The 14,433-nt window shown below is 39.2% G+C and overlaps 1 long non-coding RNA gene across 1 annotated transcript in view; it reads right to left on the reverse strand.

Moving 5' to 3' along the window:
- Nucleotides 1-930: 930 nt before the first annotated feature.
- Nucleotides 931-14,433, reverse strand: part of LOC138915989 (uncharacterized) — a 44,198-nt gene continuing 30,695 nt past the window's right edge. Inside the window, exons 3-4 of the long non-coding RNA XR_011422563.1 lie at nucleotides 6,158-6,251; nucleotides 931-1,054 (exon numbers count right to left, since the gene is read on the reverse strand). This is a non-coding gene — a long non-coding RNA (uncharacterized lncRNA). The remainder of the gene's footprint in view (nucleotides 1,055-6,157; nucleotides 6,252-14,433) is intronic.

Below are 14,433 nucleotides of genomic sequence, written 5' to 3' on the forward strand. Positions count from 1 at the left end.
TTTGGAAACTGATTAGGTGCTATACCAATGTATGTGGGATTGCTTCACACAAATCACTGTGCTAGATGCTATGATGGATACAAGGAATTCACAAGCTGGTAAGGGAGATAGTGCATGTATTCAGGTGTGACACATAACAATTAGCACTACTTGAGTACCAACCAGTCAGAGAGTTCCAGGGTATACCACCAAAATATCAGTTCTAAATGTAAAATCAAAATAATATATTATAAACAGAGGAAGGTCTTGATTTTGTGTGTGACCTGCTCTATTACATGTTATACACTGTCACTCCTATAGTCTAATGGCTGAATTCAGACTTTCTGATGAAGGGCAAAGAATTATTATTTGCAGCTATCACATGTTAGTCAATGGTCGAATTCAGCAGTGTCACATCTTTGTATAGCAATGCCTATTTGTACAATTATCATGATATTTAATTGCATTTTTGACTTATTGTTTCATAATAAATGGTAAAGATAAAAAAATCAAGAAACTAAAAATAAGAATTATGGATCTCACATTTAATAAAACCGAAGAAAAGATACTATCAGGTAAGCTAAAAATTTCAAATTATAGCTTAGACACTTATGAAATTAAATGTCATGTGAAATTAAGACAGTAGACCATATGTTCAACTGTTAAGTAAAATAGTAGAAGGCTTAGAGAATATTATAAAAGACCACATCGTACTAAAGGTAAATATTTAGATTTTACCATTAATAGTATTTTTAGCACAATGGGAATAAAACATTTGAGCATGTTATTTGAGTTCTAGTACCTTTTATTTTTCAACAAGTTTTCAGGAACGCATTATGTGTGAAAGTTGGAGAAAACTGATAGAAAGTGCTGTGGGAATTGGCAAGAGAAAGAACTTTCTAGATGGGAGGATAAGAGCTGAGTCTCAAAAGAGAACTAGAATTTGAACTTACAAAGATGAAAAGGACATTCCACATATAGAGTTCACATTGATCAAAATCCTTGAGGTGAGAAAATGCAGGGCATATATGAGGAATGGGCAATCACTGTTCCTCATTAGAAAAGGTGATGTCTTCTGGAAAGCAGCAGAAAATCATAGTTAGGAAGTTAGAAATAGTTGCAAAATGGCAAATAAGATTTCAAACACTCAACATACCTCTTTGCAACCATTGTTTTTCAATTTTGCCTACAAGTGTTTCTTTTCCACAACTAAAGACACTTGACCATCACATTTATGCTCTGAACTCCACTCCCAGTTTTGAGATACACTTCCTAATCTGAGCGAGAGGAATTTAGGGGACTCAAGTCCAAAACACTGGGGCGAACATCAAGTTATAGTTGCTGTTAATGCATAACGACTTGCCATTTGTAAAATAGGTAAAATGTGAATCTTAATTTTGCAATTCTGGTCTGGTCTCTGCTGAGTGCGTCTCGATTATGGTAACCTGGACCTGTCCTGTCTCCTGGCCAGCCAGTTTTAGGATTACCTGCCTGTTATAACCTGATTAGTGCCCCAAACCATTTTGGAACGGAGTCATCATTTCCCCTGTCCAGCCCAATGGTTAAGATCCTTCCCTGTGATCCAAGTTATTCTCAGCACCAACTGCCTTTTTGTACCCAAGGTCTCTGCATGTCACCAGCCCCCCAGTTTCCCATAGCTTTCCTCTGTCCACTTGTTGAACTCCAATGGTCATCACTTGCCTGGTCATTGTGACTCTTGCCTGCACCTGAAAGTACCATGTTCTTCCTGTTGATTTGGCCTTTTTCCTGGTGATCACAGTTAACTGACTCTAGCAGTAGGTCCTACTGCCCTAACCTGCTACAATTAATAGAGTCATTCCCAGCCATGAACTGACAGATGATACATTTCTTCCTCCCTCTTTCTAACTGTCTGTATTTATAAAATATAGCCAACACGGCATACCGTTTTTCAAGGCTTCATCATGAACTACTAACCTCTTGCCATATGTGGTTTAGGCACTAAAATAACTCTTACCTTTAAAAAAAAGTGGTTGAGACGTGCAAGCAGGTGTATAGGATTCCTCAGTAAAGAATCAGAAGTGTTGGTTTCAGATCATAGTCATTGAGTGGCATATTGCTTCTGTCAGTGACAGAACAGTGACTGCATTTGTGCTGCTGGGGCCAGTCTTTAGAGGGTAGAGGTGGACAATGACTAATCATATGCATTTTACAAGTGTGTGATCACACAGCAGTGAGGGTGGATCAGTTGCTCAACCAAATTCCTGAACCTACACTCTCTGAAAAACTAATAGGAGGCACTGAAGGGAGGGCAAAGGAAGGAAATACACTGCCTGTCTCCACCAACATCCAAAGTCAGTGACTGACAGCCCTGGCTAGGATTAGGATCAGCGGAGAAGCTTTTAAAAGCAGCAGATGCCCAGGCTATACCCCAGAGTCTTGGAGAGTAGGGAGGATTCTGATGAGAAGCCAGGGTTGGAACTCCCTATTCTATGATCAAATTGGGGAGTAGGCGAAGATTTATGTAATCAATATCCAAAGACAGGTTAATGTGCACAGCAGCAGTAATGTGTGCCTTGAACAAAGATAAACCATGTGGGGATTTAAGAAATTATATTATCTTACAGCTTGCCATTTGTCCACTTCCTGTTGTTCATATCATTTCAGAATTATCTAAACGCTGTAAAAATCAGTGAATCCAAAACAACCCTGATGATAAAAAACACCTGGAGTTCTCTTTAAATATACAAATTTCAGAGCCCTACCGCAGTACCACTGAGTCAGAATTTCCAAAAGCCTGGAAACCTGGGTTTTAGCAAGTATCCCAGGTGATTCTTAACATCAAGGAAGTTTGGAAAACACTGATCTGGACAGAGAAGACATTAGGTGGACTTTGAAACTGTGATACGGAGCCTGTGACCACCTGATGAGCACATTAGGAGAGGCACACACAAGCGTGAAACTCTCCCACTGCCTGTACAGCAATCACCCAGACTTCTCACAATTCCTTGACTATTCTAAGCCCATTTCCATATCAGGGACTTTGCATCTGCTGTTTACCAGACTGGAAACTTCTTCCTCCAGCTCTTCGGCAGGTGGAATCCTATTCATCTTTTGCCATGTTCTTAGTAAAGCCTTCCCTGCTCTGCTTGACTAATCAGGTGCCCTGTTAAAATCTCTTTGCACCCTTTCCTTTACTTCATAAGAATCATTACTGTTTCTGGGTGACTATCTCTTGTGATAACGCTTTAGTGTCTGTCTCCTACACCAGATGGTCAGCCCCTGTGAGTAGGGCATGCCATACAAGTTCACAGTTTTATCTCCACTATTTTACCACAGCAATGCATCATAAATAAATGAATACGTGAATGACTTACAATGCTCAGTGGTGGCATGTAAAGATGGAGTAAGATAGTGGGGAGAGGTTTGCTGGAGTGACTGAGATGAACATGTGCAAAGCCAGAAAGCCGTTCAGAGGGAGGAGAGGATTGTGCTGGGCTCTGAAGCAAGCAGCAGCGGACTGGCATAGCACAGAGGAGCAGAAACATGCCAGGTGGGCGGAAGGCTCTCTGAATGCCCTGGAGAAGAGAGACAGCATGTATGCGCTCTGAAAAAGGAGCCAGGCAGCTTGAATTAAGCAGAGAGAACAATCAGGCTATGATGAAAGTGGAGGACAGTTAGATAAAGAGTGACTCATGATCAGTTTTGATTTGACGTAAGCAGAAACTCAGAGATCCTGCAGGGTTCAGAGAAGGAGAGAGATGATCAAAACAGAGCTTGCAGGGGATGACTCACCTTCTTTGTGTAGGACTGAATGAAGGCACAGGACTAAAGATACTTGAAACCAGCAAGGAGGCTATGGCAATCAAATTGCAGTGTAATTAGGAATCAAAATGGGTGCCCTATTTTATTTGGGTTTGTCCTACCCAGTGCCACAAAGTGTTTGTTTGACGCTAGCTAGAAATATGATAACAGCTGTAGACTAGAGGAAGGGCAGGAGTCCTAAGAAAGAAGCCATAAGACATGGATTAACTTCATAGAAGAAGGAAGAGAATCAGTGAAGATACTAATTTGTAGACCCAAAAGGTTGTATGCTGCAAAATGGGATGGAGAGATACAAAGGCAGGGAAGTCTGAGAGCAGGAGGAAATTATGAGCTCCCTTCTAAGTACTGAGTCATAGTGTGACAATTAAGGAAGCTTATCCTTCATTCAGTGAGAATTATAAGACGTGAAAAGGGCCTGAGAATAAGAAGGCCTCAGTTGCCACATGATCATGATCTCTGAAACTTGAAGAGACACCCATGGTTATCAGGCTGCTGGAGGAGATAGAAATGAATCCCAAAGGACGTTTTCTAGAGTCTCTGTCTTTCTAGAATGTTCAATTGTATTTGATGCTTTTGACAACTCCCTTCCTTTTATCATCATATTTTTGGTAATCACTGAAATCCTCCCCTTCCTTCTTACTATTATATTTACTATTACTATTTTCTCTCTACCCAGTAGAATGCCTCTAGCTTTACTATTTTTCTTTTAATAGCTCTATTGAATATCTCCTGCTTGCTGAAAATACATTGGAATGACTCCCTAAGACACTCCCTGCCTCAGTATAGAGTTGCTTCATCCAGACCATCCTGATTTTCTCACCTGGATTATTGAAAACAGCCTCCCTGCTGGTTGCCCTGCCTCTAATCTCCTGCCTTACCATTCATACGCATCCAGCAGTAAAATCGCTCTTCTATAATTCAGATACAATCATGCCTGCTCCCCTGCTTACCATCAAATGACTCTCTAATACCTTCAGGCTGAAGGGCAGATAGATTTGCTATTATAAAAGGTCTTTAGGTTGTGTCCCTTGCCCTGCTCGTCTTCTTTATCCCTCTCTGTGGGCAGCTTGTACTTCTCACTACAGTCACACCAGTCATCTCGAAGGAGACATGCTGTTGCTTCCCTCTCTACCTTTGTAAGTGGTGTTACCCATAGCTAAGTGCTCTTTATCATCCTTTTTTGCCTGATAACTTTTATTTTTTCCCAAAGCTTCAGTCATCAACCCCTCTAGGATGTCTTCCCTGATTCCCTCTGTGACTCTCCCTTGTGCTCAAACAGCTGATTGTAGCGGAAAAAATCAGAAAGCAGCTGGTTGCCTTGAGTGGAAAACTCTAATTTGTGTGTCTATTTTTTTAAAATTTTAAATAAAATATTATCTTCTTTAGGCAAGGATGGCATCTCTCATACGTCCATTTTCTATGCACAGTGCCTGGCACATTGTAGAAACTGACATACTGTTTGAAGAAAAAAGGAAGAAAGGAAAGAACAGAGGAAGGAAGGGATAGCTTTTCCTCCCTCCAAAAGTTCTTCCAAAAGGATGAGAAGAAAGGGAGAGAGAGTGCAAAAGCCAGATTAGTTGTTATAACCCAAATTGAAGAAGATTGAGTGAATTAGATGAGTTTGGCAGCCATTAAATAGCATGAACTATTTTTTTATAATTTCTCACCATTTCAATAATTCCACGTGAAGCATTGTGTTAATCACTGATGCCAGGTACTGTGCTGGTGAAGGGAGGTGGTATAAAAGTGAATAAGGTTTGGTGTCTGCCCCAAGGCCCTCACAGTTCGTTTGGGGAGACATTCAGACATATGTTGCATTGATGCCTGACCAAGGCCCATGCAGTACAGAAGAGGGGGCAGCCAAACATACCGGATAGCAGCGTGGTTCATGGATGTTTCAAAAGGCCAGTGACTGAAAAAGGATGAGTAGAAATGTGCCAGGGACGGAAAGGGAGGAAAAGCATTCTAGAGAGAGAACAAGGCATCTTGGGGAATGGAAGAAAGTTTGGAGTGATTGCCCTAAGCCAAATACTCCTCCTTGTTGTTTTTAGGAACTTGAGGTAGAGAGAGATTAAAATGTGGTTCTAGCTCCTTTCTCAAATATCCTCAGGCATGTTGGTTCTGCCATGTTCTCTCTCTTTTGCAATGCACCTGCTGCCCTCCTTCTCTCTCTTCCCCCCACATCATGTTTGTCCAGTGGGCTGACCATTCCTCTCTCCTCATTCTTCCATGATTCCCCACACTGCAGTGTCCAGTGCACCCAATCACCACCTACCTTCACAAGACTGTTCATGACCATCTTCTCCCACTAAAGTGGGTCAAGAGGATGGGGCAGTGGTCTCACTATTCATTAAACCCTCCTAGTAACACTCACCCTCAGAGGCATTCTGGTAAATAAATTCTTCTATTATCATGTTACAGGATTCATCATATTTCAACATTGTCACTAGAGGACTCTTCTGGTCATTCTGAAAAGAAAAATACATGCCTATTTAAGTGATGGGCTACCTTGGTCAGATGCCACTGATAGTTTCTATTGTTATCTAAGTGGGATGTTTGGAAAGGGAGAGAATACTGCCACAGCACATCCCCAGTGCTGTTACCACATATGCCCTGAGCCACTCTTGCATACAGAACTGACTCCCGGGTAGACCATTGTCAGAGCCAGCCTACAGCTGCTCATGTCTGAAGGCTCTTTGTGAACCTGGAGGCTCCTTTGGGGGTGTTTCATGAACCTAACACCGGCTGAGCAACTAATATGCACCAAGCTCAGTGCTTGGTGCCCTTGTCATTTCACTCATGCTCATAATCAAAGAAGAAATGTATGGTAATTATTCCAGTTTTCTAGATGAGTTATCACAAGAATAGATATCTTAAATATTTCACTCAAAGTAACAAGCACTTCCTAAATAATTGGAGAAGCTACCATTTGAATTCAGGTATATGATACAAAGGACGCCATTTTTCCTGGTATGTTCCTAGGCACTCGTTCTTCTCTGCCCAGGAAACATTGCTAACAAATCATGACAATATCACCCACATGGCTGAATGCAGCCTCAGAAGCTTTGTAAGAAGTGCTCCATGTTTCCCCCAGTAATTGATAGGAGCATCCAGGCTCAACATGATTGCTTCCTATAGTCATTGCTTTGGCCTTAACAACTTATCTATAACATAGAAATGAGGAATTTAAGAGAGCAAGAAAGTAGACTTACCTAAATTGTAGGGACTTTTCAGCTTTAGAGTTGAAACAAACCCAAATAGTCTCATTCCTTGAGAACGTGCCCCTCCTACCCAGTTACATATTCTTACTCTGCCCACATTTTCCATCTCATCTCTTTCAGATTAGTCATAAAATTATGAGCTGCTTATGTGTCAACATCAAATTGTCAACTGTTAGTCCTACCTTAGAATAGCATTTTAAATAGTCTCTTCTCTTCAGAGCCATTTATTCAGAATTACTAACTTTATTCTTGAGAATAATTGGGCCCGTTAGTAATCTAAATCTCCTTGTTTACCTCTTTGCCATTTTCTTTCTCTATAGAAAATATATCACTACATGGGGACAAAAGAAGTGGTAGATTATAAGATTTCTAATCTATTTACTGGCAGTGATTTATTTCACCTGAGAGAATTCCAGAAGCCTTTCTCTAATAATACCGAATGTTTAACATACATAGAGCTACATGGCAGCAAGTTAAATGCTCACACATGGATATGCCTATTTAATTCTCAAAACAACCAACTTTGTAAGGTCAGTGATGTTAGTACCACCATTACACAGATGAGAAAATTGAAGCTTTCAATAGATAAAGTAATTTGCCTGAAATCATAAATCTAGCCAAGGCATGGTGCCGGTATTTGAACCTGGGAAGTATGTCTCCAAGTTTTTCAAGCAGGACATTATACCGTCTCCCACCATTCACTACACACAAGTCCCTTTGCTTCTTATAGGGCCAGCTACTTCCCAGCAAACAACGTGGCCACAGACAATAAAGGAGACTGATGCCATGGCAGAATTAGTCATGAAGTCACTCAGAATCATCTGAAGTCTCCACCCAGCTACAGGCCCTCCCTCTCACCCATTCTGTGGAGATCACACTCTGCAGTCAAAGAATTGATGAGTCTGCCTCATGAGGCCCTGTTGGTTCTTTAGCAACTGAATCTTCTTCCAGTCCAAGAAATGCAGGATACACCTGTATCTCCTCCCTTGGATTTGATGCCTTCTTACAGAGGCCAGTGTGCACTGTGGACTAGCCCTGTCCATGGCTGGGTTTTAAGGTGCTTTTTCCCAGCTTGGGTCAGACCTGCTGGTGGCCTTATCCCAAGGACTGACGTCTGGGATTCTGCTTTGTCCTTGTGTTTTATGTTAGGCCTGAAAATTCCCTTACAGCAGTCGATCCAACAGTGACAGCTCTGAGTAATACCTACATATCAGGTCTATAGCTCATTTATCTATAAATTTGGTTACATTTCTACACATCTATAAGAGCATAAGAGAAAATAATCTAAATTTATGTGATTAGCTTTTTTTTTTTTTTAAAGATTTTATTTTTTCCTTTTTCTCCCCAAAGCCCCCCGGTACATAGTTGTGTATTCTTCGTTGTGGGTCCTTCTAGTTGTGGCATGTGGGACGCTGCTTCAGCGTGGTTTGATGAGCAGTGCTATGTCCGCGCCCAGGATTCGAACTAACGAAACACTGGGCCGCCTGCAGCGGAGCGCGCGAACTTAACCACTCGGCCACGGGGCCAGCCCCTATGTGATTAGCTTTTGATATCATAGTGGAACTGACCAAGAGTTTTTATTGTCTTACAATAATGCTTCTTTATCCTTAATAATGTCTAAGTATTAAAGAGTTCAAATTAACATTTTAATACTAAAAATTCAGAAATGACAAAAGTAGGTTCATGGATATTACCACACTTTAGACTTGTTATAATGAGAGATTACTTTATCTATTGTTGTAATGAGAGATTACTATAGGTAAGTAAGCAACAAGATAATTTATCATTTTTATGTCATATTAGTGACCTAAATTAGAACTATTATAATTTTATAGTTTTCCTGATCTGTAAGTCCACCTAAATTTCGTCATCAAAACTTCCCCATTCCACTATCCAGGCAACAAATTAAAAGGTTTAATAGTTATTTAAATCACTGTGGAAAAACCAATAGAGCTTAGAAAGCTCAAAATTCCTAGCACCTTTCACTTGTGGTGGGAAGTTTTCATTCAGAGTTTGCTTTACTGTGGCATGGGCTCCACGAGGGAAATGACACTATGTTTCATAATTAGGAGATGCAGGTTGACTCCCCCCATATAGGTTACCTCTCTGAGGATCCACAGTGTGGGTGTGGCCTGGACCACTCCTCAGTGATTTCAGCTTCAACCCAGGAGTCTACAGACAGTGTAGACTAAATGGACTCCATTAATAACCAACCCTTAACAGTAGCTAGCATATTCATTATCAGTTACATCTTCAGCAAGCATTTTAGAACTCCTGCAAAATATTGTTTACAGGACTGGGCCTAGAAGAGGCTAAGGAAGAAAGAAGTACTATTATAAAAAGTAGAAGAGGATCAAAGACCACTTCACCTACTTTATGAACTTGCCTGGGGCTGCTCCATCTATGGGACTCCAATTCATCTTTGGCATGAATGACCTATGTTGCCAAACACTTGACTTTACATAAAAAGGCAGAGAAAGACATCAGACTTGTGCCATCTGGTATTATTGTTCTTTTTTTGAGGACTAAATGTAAAATTAAAATGTAAGGAGGAAAACAATGAAGATTGTAGCTGGGGGAAATGAAAACCACATTTTGATGTTTATTTCTCTGGTCTCATGAGGTTAACTTTGTAACAAACAAAGGGATGTGGTAGATTAAAAACTAGCATTAAAATAAAGAAATACAGAAATGAATCAAGTATTTAGACATGGAAATATACAGATCTTCAACTTTAGTTTGTACAGCTGTTTGATTTAAAGCGTAGAACTATTCGTTGAAAAGAGTTAGAAACCAAAATCATCTTAGAGATCCATGAAATTCTAAAATGGCCCCATTTTCCTGGTTGAGGCTCAAATTATTCTGATCACTTTAGTTTGTCTTGGATAATTTTTGTTCAGTTGGATTACATAATGATTTTTGCTATCTCACTCACAGAATTTATTTTGCCATTTTCCCACAATCTAGAAGACTTTTAATGCCCATAATATTGTTTATAAAAATAAAGGTCAAGATCATTTTTACAATTGCTTAATCCTAAGATTTTTTGTCTTGGAAAGATCTATGGGTTCTAATACTGGTGAATCTATAGAAAATTTCTGGTAATTCAAGAAGAGCTTTTTGGCCTTTTCCTATCTTCCTAGAATATTGTGATAATCAAGGAATATAGGTTGGTACTTATTTTGATGTACAGAAGGGCAAAGAACACATTCAAAATAATAAAATGTGAACAACACAATATTCAATTGGATTCCATGAGGTTATTTAGAGAATACAATACAACTTTGACGAGAGGACTCCTGGAAGAAGCTAGGAATGACATTTCCCTGCATACTTGTAAGAAAAAAAAGATTCTCGATAATAAAGCAGGAGAATACCTTCTTAACAGTTTTAGAGGGAAGGAAATCCCACAAAAACCACCCTGTGAGACTAGGGTAGACCAAGTCTCAGACCAGGGTAAGAAAAATACAGTGTCAAGGTAGCTAATTTCACTCTGCTGATTTTAAAAGATAATCAGTATGGTTCATGAGGCCTCCACAGAAAGTGAAAGTAAAACTCTTATTTGATTTAACCCTGTTAATTTCAAACGCATCCTGTACAACTGTTGGCCAAAACAAGTACATTATTTGGAAACATGGGCAGTTTTTTTTAAATGAACAGAAAATATTACTATTATTTTTTTAAATCATTGACCATAGACTTGAAGAGTTTTTTTTGGTTGAAAAGGAGTCTATTCCACGTTAAAATCTTACGAGTGATTTCTAGGCTAATCCCCAGTGAAGGGAATGCACACATCCAGTGTGCATCAGCGGCCCTTGCATTAATAACAATTTCTGAATTTCCTTGCAGGTTTTTAAAAGGTTAGATTTGTTGGTTGTGTACAGACTAAATGCAATATTTCATGGATCTAGAACTTAAAATAAGAGGATGCCATAAACTGAATGTTTGTGTCCCCCCAAAATTTGTATGTTGGAACCTAACCCCCAGTGTGATAGTATGAGAAGGTTGGGCCTTTGTGAGGCAATCAGGTCATGAGAACAGTAGTTAGGTCATTGGTGCCTTTATAAAAGAAGCCTCAGGGAGATTCCTTGCCCCTTCCACCAGGTGAGGATACAGAGAAAAGACAACTGTCTATGAACCAGGAAACTGTCTCTCAGGAAACTAAATCTTCCAGAACCTTGATCTCAGACTTACTAGCCTCCAGAATTGTCAGAAATAAATTTATGTTTGTAAAGCACCAGTCTGTGGTATTTTGTTATAGCAGCCTGAAGGAACCAAGAAGAGGGGAGTGTGGGGGGAAGTAAAGAACTAATTTCCATGATAATCCAAGAAAAGAACATGCATAATTTAGACACAACTTGCTAGTAAGGATATCCTAAATTTATGAAATTATGGAAAAGAGAAAGGTTACAAGTTGAATGTATCTTTTGTTCTTGTTTCTGGTCTTCAAAAAAATGCCCAAAAAAAGGAGAGGGAAAGATGAAATAAGTTTGTGAGTTGCCGACTGTAGTTGGGAAGTGAAGCATTGATAAGTGAGTGTGCATTTATGTGTGTGTGTTTGGTTTTACTGAAAACGATCCCTTATCTTTTTTAGAAGTATGAGACATATATTAAAAATAAAAACAAATAATTGAGTTGAATAGAAGTAAGGGATATCATACTGATATTATTTATGAAGATTAACAATTTAAATTCTTCTTAATCTTGCTACAGCTAAAATCAAACAGATTTTGCCACTAGACACAACACAACAACATTTTAGGCATTTCACAAAGCCTTAGTGTGAGCAGAGGCCAACGCAAACATAAACTGAGGAACAGCCAGTACCAAAGTTTCAAACCCTCTTCAAAGGAAGGCAATGGTGTTGAAAATTCCATGGCTTGAGATACAATGATGCATCCAGTTGTTTCATTTCATACTTTGTAATTAAATTGGAATTATCAAGATACATTTTGGCTTTCCAAATAATCCGATAAATATTAAAAGACCTTGAAATGTTAATCATTGCAAATAAAATTAGTTATGTGGAGATTATTTCGAGAAACAAAACCTCATTTGATTGTTTTACCTACACTCAACCCTTCTTGAAAGGCCTGCCTTAAACGGCAACAGTCCTTTCAACCTGCCTGCCTCTCACGTACAAAACAAAGTACACAGGCAGTCATTTGATTGTTTGGGCTTTTAAACTTGGCTCTGAGTCCTTTGGAGCATAATCCCTTTACTGGAAATTCAGTTAAAGTAACTCCTTCAACCTCCAAAGCTAGCCAGACAAACGTCATTTCCTGTCTTCATGCTTTCTACACCACTCTGCAGATTCAGCACTGATGGCCCAGAAGAGTATAGCTTTTGACAGCTGGGCAGGTTGATGAAAAACAATCTTCTATCACTTGGCATCTATTTCCCTCTCTTCACTTTGTTTATCTACAACCACTGTCAACTTTGGCTGCTCATTAGACACCTAAAGGGAGTTTTAAAATCTCTCCTCTCTCCCAGGAGATTTTTATTTAATAAGTCTGGGGTGGGGTCCAAATATGAATTTCTTTTTTTTCTTCTTCTTCTCCCCAAAGCTCCCCAGCACACAGTTGTAGATTCTAGTTGTGAGTGCCCCTGGTTGTGCTATGTGGGACTCCACCTCAGCATGTCCTGAGGAGCAATGCCCTGTCGGCACCCAGGATCCCAATCAAGGAAACGCCCGGCTGCCCACAGTGGAGCAGGACAACTTAACGCCTCGGCCAAAGGGTCAGCCCCCAAATATAAATATTTTTAAGAAACTTTCTAGGTAATTCTAATATGTAAACAGAATTGAGAAGTTCCTGTTTACCGGGAGTAAGGATGGAAAGCTGAAGCAGGGCAGGAAACCAGGCTGAGAGTGGCCTCCTGATAACCAATCAGGATGCCCTGAGCCCCCTTTCAGTGAACCAGTCAGGATGCTCTGAGACTTCTCTAGTGAACCAATCAGGGTAATCTGAGGCCGTCAGTGAACCAACTGACCTGGTCTGCATGAGATAGACTCTAAGACAATGCTCCTTCAACTTGAACGTGCACAGGAATCACTTGGCCATCTTGTTAAAATGCAGATTCTGATTTAGTAGGGCTGCACGGGTCCTGAGATTCTTCCAGGGGAAGCTGTAGCTGTTGTTCCACAGATCACCCTGAGTACCAAGTATTTAGGATAAATCTGGTCCCATAATAATAATTTGGTCAAGTTCCTTTCAAAACCTGTTTAAGTAATACTGATGCAAAAGGGTGTAACACAAAGCTATTTATAATAGTGAAAATTTAGAAATAACCTAAATGTCTCATAGCAAAGCCAATATGAAGAGATAATATTCAATGTGTACGTTAACGAGTTTTTAAATTGCATAAAAAATCAATAAAATGTAAAATGAAAAGAGTAAAGTATAAAATTATATACAAACTATACAGGAATAACCCAATTACATTCAAATGGATGGAAATAGACTGAAAGAAAGTGATCAAGTATGTTAATTGATTATGACAGGTTTTGTGATTATGAACACCTTTAGTTTCTTTATAGTTTTCTGTATTTTCCATTTTATCTAATTAATATGTTTTATCTTTATAATAAGGTAAAAACGTATTAGGCAAAATACCGTATTGTATCAGATCATACATTTCTTTCTGACATTTGTGTCAAGGGACATCTACAAGATTTAACCTCCATTGGTTTCCCTAACTTTATCAAAATTTTCTTTATATCTATTGATGTGTACTTTTTCGTAACTCGTTATGAATTTCATGTGTTTATCGTCACTGTGCATATGCAGAGCAATACCTTCTCAGATTTGTTGAAAAAGTAAAAGAAAAAATTTATTTCAAGCTTCAAGAGGATTGAGTATTGACAACTGTGAAGCTAATAAAGTTACATTTGATAACCTCAATCTTTTCTCTTTTCAGGAAATTACAAGGCAATCACACTGATGAAAAATAGATGCTATATATACATACATATTTGTTGCTATGTTGCTTATGGTTTTTGCGTCTCTTTTTAATGAGTGTGATCATACATGATAAATCAAGCATCATCTATCATGATCAAGCTGTATTTAATCCAGAGATGCCGGCTGATTTAATATTTTTTAAAATTAATAATAAAATGATGTGATTCACTATAAAATAGGATCTCACAAGGTGAAGTCCCTCATACCATGACAAATTATTTGTGATATTTCAGTAAAAGCTCCCACCCCTCTATTCACCAGGGTCAAAGTCTCCTCAAAATCTTGGGCCTCGTCCACTAGGAATTCATCTAACAAAATAGAACACATATTCCCTGAGGAATCAAACTTACAGAGAAACCATCAACACTGCTTTTGAGTCTTAAATCCACCAAAAGCCATACACAGAAATATGTGGGTGGATGAGAACTCAGCAGGCTCTTTCATTAGAAAATGGTTATTTCTAAGCA

Source organism: Equus caballus, chromosome 10 (genome assembly GCF_041296265.1).
Source record: "Equus caballus isolate H_3958 breed thoroughbred chromosome 10, TB-T2T, whole genome shotgun sequence".
NCBI lineage: Eukaryota > Metazoa > Chordata > Mammalia > Perissodactyla > Equidae > Equus > Equus caballus.